The 10,259-nt window shown below is 39.6% G+C and overlaps 1 protein-coding gene across 3 annotated transcripts in view; it reads right to left on the bottom strand.

Moving 5' to 3' along the window:
* Nucleotides 1-10,259, bottom strand: part of tafa1b (TAFA chemokine like family member 1b) — a 119,114-nt gene that overhangs the window by 23,401 nt on the left and 85,454 nt on the right. The window lies entirely within an intron of this gene.

The raw sequence follows: 10,259 nt of genomic DNA, 5'->3' as shown, positions 1-10,259 counted from the left end.
GTGGAACTTCCTCTGCATGATTCTATGCAAAGGAAGCAATGCCAAAAGTTTTACAGAAAGTAGCGTAAAACATTTGAATACATTACTGGACATTAAATGAATCATAAGTCAAGTTCATCATTGTAGGCATACTGTAGTTCAGAAAGAGGCCTAGCCACAAAGGAAAGGCGGTAGGATTCACTTTGAGCAAATTTCTTATGCTGACAAACAGAATTAAGAAAAAAAAGTTAAGATTTATAACTCAAAACAAAAACAGAACAATAATAACTTACAATACTTTAGATCAGGCATGTATTTAGTCACAGCTAGTTGATTTCCAACATACTGAAAGAAATTAAAACAGATGGTTGGCCTTAAGGTACATTCAACAATCTACTGTGCACAAATATAATCCAATTTGCAAAATGATCATCAGTAATGTACAAAATACATTGTCCGTGGGGCTTAATCTTGTAAAAATGACAAAAGTGATCTTTTAGTGGAATAGGGTTGTTCTTGTTGTGTATGCTTTACTTTTGGACACTGACTGAATAGAAGTAATTTGGACCGAACATAATATTTTGATTATTATGATCGTTATGATTATTATAATTATGGCATAGAATTCAGGATAATCACACACACACACAGAAGCACATGCTTGTGTGTATCATCCAGGGGTGAAGTCCAGCCATCAGCCAGGTGGACATTAGGCGTGATCACTATGAACCATCTGGTATGTGGAGGTGAGAGCAGTGTAAATGACTCCACAGTGACTCCACTGGGCCAGTCACGAGAGCCCCTTAGACGACAAATGGCCACTTAGACGAGACGTAATTTCATTCAGGTAGCTGGGAGCTTGGGGTTGGGTAAATGACCATCCATTATCTGCGTTGGAGTATGTACTATGTGTGTGTGTGTGTGTGTGTGTGTGTGTGTGTGTGTGTGTGTGTGTGTGTGTGTGTGTGTGTGTGTGTGTTGGTCTGTATTAGTTTGGGTGTATTTACACATTTGATATTTTGTGGCATTCAAATATATGTTCTGCGGAAGCGCTCAAGTGCACAGTAACTCTGTGTGCATTACTGTACATCACGGGATCACAACGACTTAAGACATGAGTGCATGTTTTGATGGATGTAGTGCTTGGAGCCTGTCAGGCAGCTAAAGGGGTTAAACCAACCTGCTAAGATGGAGTGGGGGTGGCTGTGCACTCTAGCCTTTGGTGAGGGGAGGTGAAGGGCATCGATGGGACCACGGACTGGTCATTTTTCTCTCGGCGGCCCACAGTGACAGCAGCCATTAAATGACTGGATGAGGTGATTGTGTTTAAGGAAATCAATGCTTCATTGTTTTCAGCTTAGCCCAACGGCCAATTAGAAGCTGTTAATGAGGTAAGGTTGTAAAATGTGGGGATAGATGGGGGAGAAGGAATAAGAGTTCAGGATAAAAAAGCCATACTTACTGTATAATATATGTATAATTAGTGTTATTTTCTGCGAAGCACGGAGAGATTGAGATCTGTAGACTGGAAATATTTACACACGGCAAAAATATAAAAAGTTGCACAACTATTTACACATACACAAATGTTCTGTATTGGTCCGCAAATAAATTAATATTTTAAAATGTGGGAGTTATCTTTAAGGACAAGACCGTAATGTGTTCTTATCACCAGATAATCTTTTTGAATAGAGACAGTACCATAACACCGACTCCTAAAGAGAGTGTGGCATTATGAGTTGTTTGTATAGCCTTATTGTTACAAGCCTAGCATCTTTAAGTCAGTTAAGAGGGTGACTTTTAGATCCCTAAAAGTGTTTTGTTAGCACAGTTTAACCTACACAAATTTATGTAGGCTTGTTTTGTTACCATGTGGGAAATTAATTCACAATGAAAGAAAGTGAGTCCAACGTGTCTCCAGACGTCTTGATTGCAGAAACGGACAATGGGCCGAATCATCTGCCAAGCAGCCGAGAATTACATCTGTCACAGTTGATGAGTAGCTCAAAAAGACTGCTGGAGAAAATAATTACACTAAAAACCCTTGAAAGAGCCAGACAGGAGAGTGCATGAGTATGTAGACTGATAGACAAGCTAAACAAATGTGGAATTTATATTATGTTTTAATTGTATTAATTCATGTTTTATTTTTGATGAGAGAAAAGGCTTCGAAGATGAGGACGCCTCGCCAATCCTAGTGCTTGATTGCTACGCAGGGCATGTCTTACCAAGGGAAGCAGTGGGATTCAGAATAATAATTCATAATAGTGGGATTCTCTGTTCCTTGGATAAATAGCATGTCTAGGAAACCTTCCTAACATAACTAGTGTGAAAGTGTGTTGTATCATAAAAAGTGTTTTTCCAAAAACAGGTGTTTGAAGAAGAAAAAAAAACGATAAAAACAAGTGTCCCTTAATCAAGTTTGTGTTATATTCGGGCCAATATAAAAATCCTTGGATGCTTAACAACCATGCAGATCACCATCAACAACCCATAATGGGCTGCATTATTTCTGCGCATAAACTCAAGGTCACAATAACAAACGCTTGAGAGTTTATTCACCCAATGTCTCCACGCTCGCAAAAATGAAAGAGACGGTTTCTTTTGATCCTCTGAGTGACAAAGAACGTACTCTACTGCCTTCTGATCTGGCTATTTTTCAAAACTGAGATAAATGCAGGTGCTTGTGACAATGTCACCAAAAAACTCCCTAAGCAAACAACATTTGCCTCACTACATCTTGGCTCAGCTTCAGCATCAACAACTATAATCTATGCAAAGTGGCCAAGAGCAGTAATCACACCATCAGCAAGCATTTCTGTCACCTCCCCTCTCTCCAACGTGCTTTAGCTCTCTCGCTCACACTGCTTCTCTCACTGCTACAGTTATTAAGTAATGACATATGGCAGAGGGAAGGAACACAGCAACCTGGAAAACTTAAGCCTCTCAAGGACTCGTCATAACAACTTAATCAGTGCACTCTCAGGTGAAAATGAGCAGTTTCTGCCTGCAGAGTGCCTGTTTTGTTTTGCCAGACAGGCAGCTGCGGAATCAACCACAGTCCCTCTTTCGTCACCATTTCTCCTTTTCTGTGTGCCTATTGTCTCCCAATGTTTCTGTTTTACACTGTCTTAGCACTTTTAGTTGTCAACTTACAGCGCAGGTGGCAACAGCTATTATTGTTTTAAATAATTATGGACATATTTAGAGCAAAGACTTGTAAATTTGACAGTGCGAGAAGCAGAGTGAGAGCTGCTGTCGCCAAATGCCTTTTTACGAGTCAACAAAGTTACTTAGTACTGTGTTCCAGAAAAGTCAATTCAAACCCTTGTAAAGTTTTATCAAGCAGAAGAGTTTTTTGTAGTAAGTTGGTTTATGTCCTGTCAACTTTTCCCTCTGTGAAATCATGTATAATGGAAAATGTTTATGACTTGAACAATTTTAAACATAATAAAATGCATCTGATTGAAAAGTAGTCAGATGTGTCCAAAATGAAAAAAAACTCTATTCTGTTTGTCCCGATTAGTGTTTCAGAAGAAGAAAAAAAAAAGAATATTAATGATCTGTTTCAAGAAGCAAAAGCATCAAAGTGGCTGTGGGGCAGCTGTCCCACTGCATATATATGTTTAATGATGCTCCTCAGAATTTAGCTTTTCATTACTTAAACATCAAGTTAGAACTTAATGAACACTCCCCCTGATTACTAAGAATAATGTTTAAACACGCTACAAAGTGGCGTTGAGTGGATTCCAAATGGAGGCCTTAGAGGCAGTGCCAGGGAACAACTTTTCATGTCCTTCCTCTTGGCAACTGATACAGTTTATATATTTTATTAGACATTATACAACCCTTATTTACTGACTCAAATTCCTCTACTTGTAACAGGACCAGTTAAAATGAACAGTGAGAAGAGAAAGATACAGTATGTGAGGAGCAGAATTAGACATCACTATATTTTTACGAGTATATCACATCTGTGGAGCTAATGCTCTTTGAATCACACTTCATGGAATATGAAGGCGATGTGTGTAGTAGAAGGAATAAGAGAAAAGAAGAGAGACTGCCTGCATAGTGCATGCATCTGTGTATTTGCCACATTAGAGCTTTGCTGTTATACGTGTCACTGAATTGAGGTGTACCCCAGCTTTTTGTATTCCACATGACAATCCTTTATTGTTAAAAACATGAGACAACATTCCTCTTATGGTTTGGACATGATGTACTTTTTTGCTGCTCTGAAGTTCTCCTGGCCTTTGAGAGTAAATCGTCCACTAAGTCTTGAGCCACAGCCACTAGTTCTCACTCTGAAGCCCTCTCCCAGAGGGCTGACTTCCACCAATGAATACTAAAAGGTAGCCTCAGGGAGGAAGGCTACCAAAGGAGCTTACACAACTCACCACAAAAACACATCTAAAGAAAAAGTGGGATGTTTTACAGTGCAGACTGTCTTCAAGAATAACAAACAAATTAACCTCAGGCCTTGTTAACCATTGTTTATCCATTCTGAAAACATTTTGACCCAGGTGTTACTGCTGCATCAAGAGCTGGAGTGGATTCACCATTTATCAAGTGCCCATCAGCACCCTGTTGCAGTGAACCGTATGGTCTCTCTGACTGCAGCCAGTGTGAAGTCTTCAGGCTGGTTCCTCACTGACCCTTCTGTGGCCTGGATTTCACTTTCCTCCTGAGGCAGCATCACCCACAGTAATGGGAGTAGATAAACAAGTGGACATAGCAGCCACCGTAGCACCTGGAGCTACCACAAACCCGAAGAAGTGGGGTAGGGGGAGAGGGGAAAAAAGACACTCCAGAGCTCAAGCTGACTGACAGGAAGCAGTGACCCAGCTATACCGGAGTCACACCAATCAATGTTGTTTTTCCCCTCTGCTGGTATGGCTTACCTCTGAATCTAGCTATAGTCTTACAGAATACTAAATACAGCTCTACTACAGTGGATCCAACTTATGAATTTTTCAATAAGTGAGAAAACCAGTAAAAAGTAAAATATTACTAGTCAGCTTGCTTTTAACAGGTATTCTTCATGCATGGAGACATGGAATGAAAATAGGCTCCAGTGTACTGAATAGGAAAAGTGCAGTGCAGCAATTGCACCATTGGTGGTAATAGTCTTGACATCTTTAACAGGTAATTGCATTAGTACGAATAAGAGATGCGAGGTGCTGCTGGCCACGGCCCTGGTCGATTCTTAATCACCTGTATGGGTTTCCTCTTGTGGGCCTGTATGACTCCAATGCTCACATCTTTATGGTTATTAAAGTTAACGATTGCTCCGTGCCTCATTTACCAAGGCTCTATCAATACCAGTTCAGAACCATGAAATTACCCCAGTCCAGAGGGAGCAGCGTGGAAAACTGGATTAAGAAGGGCTCTGTTATGCCCTGGCATATATAACTCACTGTGTCATGGACTCACCCGCTGCAAGAAGACCCACTGCCATGCTCAAGCCCAGTGAAGGGAGGGCCACTACAGGGGCTGCTGACAACCATTATAGCTTAAATGTCAATTCACGCTTTTATTACCCACATGGTTGTTCAGAAAAGCAATGAAAACTAATAGCTGGCAGGAAAACAAAACACTAGTTTGGAGAAAATGCATTAAAAGTTCTCAGAAGTTACAAAAACAGATGAATGGGAAAAGGGGCTGATTATGGTAAATATATTCAGGATGTAACCTACTTCTGTGGTCTTTCAGGTGTAACTTTGTTAGATACTCTTTTATAAGCATGACAGATTTTGTAAGGAGATGGGCTTCATTGCATTTTAAATGGGGTATCAAAATAAAAGGCGAGAGATGGCTTGTGTCCCTTCACCTACATCCTGCTTATCTTATTTTAATGCCATGAGGCCTGAAGCCAGAAATAGTGTCGTGCAGTGACACTATTGTACAGAATTTTCTATGTGCTGTCACACTCAAGAAGAGACACATTAGATAAAGTCAGCAAACTTCTATTTAGCACTTCTTGTTTCTTACTTTATTCCTCTTTTCTTGTGTGTGTCTGAACACAACCATTGTGTCTAGGCATGCAAGTTTAGCTGCACCTCTCTGTGTTTTACTGCGCTCTGCAGTACAGTTGGCTGTTCCTGACCTCTATCCAATGTCCAAATGACACAGGTCACTGGTCGCTCTAAATGAGACTCGGATGGATGAAATGAGAAACTAAATTGTCCATTCAGAATCACAAAACCGACTTTTTGAACGGCACCATAGAGCAACCTTCAGAAAGTGACATTCCTTGGTAGGAAACAATTGGAAGCTGTGAGCCCTGGAAAATGGCTTGAATACAGACCGTGAGTTTCAGTTTACCTATTCCCAAAAAATGAAGAAAAAGTTCTGAAAATGGCTAATTATAAAGTTATAAATTCTAAATAGGGTTGTTGAGTATGATGCGTAAAAACTTATGTCTAGTCAAAGGTCTATTTTAAATATGGTGTGACACAGAATGACAAAGTGGAGGAGGTGATGCAGAGAACGTGGTGGTTGTCTCAACAAGCAATTACACGGTCTGGAGCTGTATGTTGCGCAAGGTTTTAGACCAGGTCTGCCTCAATTACACACAATTAATTATCTAATGTGCATAATGCATTAGTAGACTGATAAAATACGTAGAAAGTATGTAGAAAAAGCACTTTACTGTGCAAATATTCTGCCCACTTTCTGTAAATCAGGGAGTTGTGTGATTTTGCATTATTAGGCCCCATATGTAATGAATATTAATAAGCTTATACCCCTCTCACTGGAATGTTTGCATGTTTTAATTTTTCCTTTAATTATTAAGGTTATTATTTATTCATTTTTTAAATTTATGACCTTTATAAAGGGCCGGATTCCAGATCGGCCCATCTGAGCTTTCATTTTCTCAAAGAGCAGGATACCCAGGGCTCGGTTTACTCCTATCGCCATTTATAGCCACTGGGGGACCATAGACAGGCTGGGGGAACTCATATTAATGTTAATAAAACCTTAAAGTGATATTTTCATGCCACGGGACCTTTAAACACTTGCAGGAGCAAACATCTAAAATGTGCTTGCACACATGCTGTACAAACAAATACCTCAAGTCTGTTAGTGCAAATATGGCTAAAAAGGTGAGCAAAAAACTGGTTGAGACCCATCTGAGCCAAAATAGTCTAGTCTTAAGCATGTGCAATATGCCATGTCTTGCTAAATACATATTCTATACATTTATTAATGAAAGCTTACTGCTCTTGCACATGCTCTACAATTCACTGCCTGTATTCTTTCTTTAGGTCCAGAGTCATGTGCATGACAAAGAGATTTCCTCTAAGCACCTTATTTAAACGGATATTGGCTTTTAAATGACGCATTCATAAGAAGATAATTGTATGGCAGAGCATTGATCACTTTCCCTAAGACCGACTCCCACATGACGATCAATCTAAGCAAGAAAGGAAAATCAATGTGCTAAACACTTAACTCCTGTTTGACAATGCAAAATAACGATGTCAGATGCGGCTGACCTTGCTCTCCGTAGTGACAAGGACAAGAGTGTGTTGTGGATAAGATGAGAGCCTAACGCTGTCATAAAGTGCTATAATTCATTAGGGCCGAAGACATTTCATTCAATTTAATCATATAACCGCCATTTTTTTTATTAGGATCTGATAGTTCAAACACACGTTTTTATTATAAATTTAATCCATCGATCAAATAAAGGTAGTAATAAGTGATATTTCACTAAGATAACCACCAATTGTCAGATATTTTCTGAATGGAAATATGTAGCTCCTACTTTTGCTATTTCATATACAGCATTTACTTTGAACTAGGGCTCACAACATGATGATGATGATTTATTCATCATGGAGACTTAGGTTGGAGGCTTGCTCCAACCTAAGTCATACCTGGCGAATAAAGCTGATTCTGATTCTGCAAGACTATCTACATTTTTCAACCATCATATATTTTGCCATAGTGTTTATAACAAGGTAGCCATCCCTTTGATAAATCTGGTTGTATTTGGTCTATGGAAAATGTTATAATGCAAGACTGTTTGTGGCAATGTTGGGTTTTTGTATGGCTCACCATATCAATGTGAGTATCTTGACTTGTCAGGTATTTGAATTGCAAAATTTACCAAAAACGGACATCTGCCTATGCCAAATATTATCACAATATATAATACACTTGTGCTCTGCAGATACTTATAGTGAAACCCTCTCCCCTCAGATCTTTTTGATGTTGGAATTAAGGGGGTTGTGTCTGACAAATTTTGTAACTTTTGAAACGACTGGCTTAAGAAAGAAGGGTTTGAACTCCTCTCTGTCTATTACATATTGCATGTGCAAATGAGTGCAACATTATGTATGCCATCCCATAGACTGCCTAAAAAATGTGGGCCACATTTAAACTATTTAAAATGATCACGCCTTGCCCGCCTCTATGACAGCCGGCTTCTCACCTTTAAGTGGGGCCACTTGGAACATATAAACAATGTATGAACACTTTTGTCTTCCAACGTGGTTTTTATTTAATTTTTCAGCATTACACGGCCTTACTGGAGAATTCCAGTCAATTTCATTACGTAGCTCTGTTGTTTGTAACTTTGGAGTGCTGTCAGTAGCAGGAACAATTTAAACAATCGGTGCTGCCTACACCGTGTTATCCTCCTGCTAGAGTTATTATCCAACAGGCTTAAACATGGCAAGTTTTATACGTGTTTTTAGCCTCTAAACATGTTCAAAATGTCATTACAAGTGCCTAGTCATGTGCAGTTATTCCTTCCGAGTTCACACAGCAAATTTGAGTGCAGTAGATGTGACAGAAAGGCGTGTTCCGAATAGTGTGGACTTCACCGGAAAACAGGAAATAAACAGAGGTATGTGGTGGCTGAATTAACACAACTTTTGTGCCTTTCTGTCACATCTACTGCAGGCAAATTTGCTGTGTTCACTTGGGAGGAATAAATGCACATGGGTAGGCACTTGCAATGACATTTCAAGCATGTTTAGAGGCTAAAAACAAGTTTAAAACTTGTCCTGTTTAAGCCTGTTGGTTGCTAACTTTAGCAAGATAACACGGTGTAGGCAGCACCGATGGTTTTCATGTTTCTCTCTACTGACAGCACTTCAAATTTACAACAACAGAGCTACGTGTTAAAATTAACCGGAATTCTCCTTTAATGTTCTCATATAACGCTCATTTTCAGGTTCATAATTGTATTTAGAAGTTATATCAGAACAAGTTTATTTTTCAAAAACACCATCTTTTATATGTACACATTGCTGCAGCTCCTCTTTTCACCCGGTGTGTTGAGCTCACTGTTTCAGCTAGAGAGTGAGGCATCTCACTTCTGTTCCGTCTTTGTTGGGAGTCGCACATGCGCAGTAGGTCAGCACTACAAGCAAGTCAGAAGCATAGTATGAGGGTGTGCCACTCTAGCAGCTAGGCGAGCATTATAACGTGTGTTACAAAGTGATGCACATTTTTCACAGAAGTAAAGGCGGGACAAAAAAAAGAGTTGTTTGGAGCAGTTGGTGAACAGTGTTTTCTCTGGGTGGACTTTGGGCTTTTTCACTTTCTAAACCTATTATATGCACAAAAAGGTATATAACACAACAAAGGAAAGGGCAAAAGCCAAAAAAGCATAATATGAACACTTTAAGTTTCCACCAAAAGAAACATCACAAAGTGGGGACCCTTTTCATACATTCCCAACACATGATTAAACGAAATTAAAACCAGCGATTGTGTCGAAAATGATTTGACGAGGAGTCTTCACTGGTAATTCTCACCATCCTCAGTGTCGATTCTTTACTGTATAAGCTAATTATCCTCCACATAAAGCATTGCAGATACCTTTAGAGACGGGTTCTCAATCCTATTGAGAGCAGACTGGAGACTATTGAAAATCCAGCACAGTACACAATGTGCAACAGATTAACTAGGGGCCCAAAAGACATCGGACAATGATAATCTATTTTTGTATCACAGAGCACTAAAATGGGTTTTCAACCTATTTCTCTACCTGTGGGAAGGAATCATAGCTATGAAAAATGACTATAAGCGAGACAAGAGATGGGTGGGGGGCAGGTCGGTGGGGGTAAGAATGAGGGGAGAAGGGAGCGTAGTTATTTGCGGATTCTTAAATCGGAACAATATGAGAACTGGAACACAATTTGGCATCAGATTACTCACAGTGATATCCATCAAAACACACAATTCAGTCACTCAATATCATTACTGTCGGCTTGATAAGCTTTTAAGCTTGAGATAACATCTTGATGTGGTAACACAAGTGG

Source organism: Etheostoma spectabile, chromosome 4 (genome assembly GCF_008692095.1).
Source record: "Etheostoma spectabile isolate EspeVRDwgs_2016 chromosome 4, UIUC_Espe_1.0, whole genome shotgun sequence".
NCBI lineage: Eukaryota > Metazoa > Chordata > Actinopteri > Perciformes > Percidae > Etheostoma > Etheostoma spectabile.
Note: the sequence above shows the minus strand (reverse complement) of the source record. Positions and strands in the feature narration are given on the sequence as shown.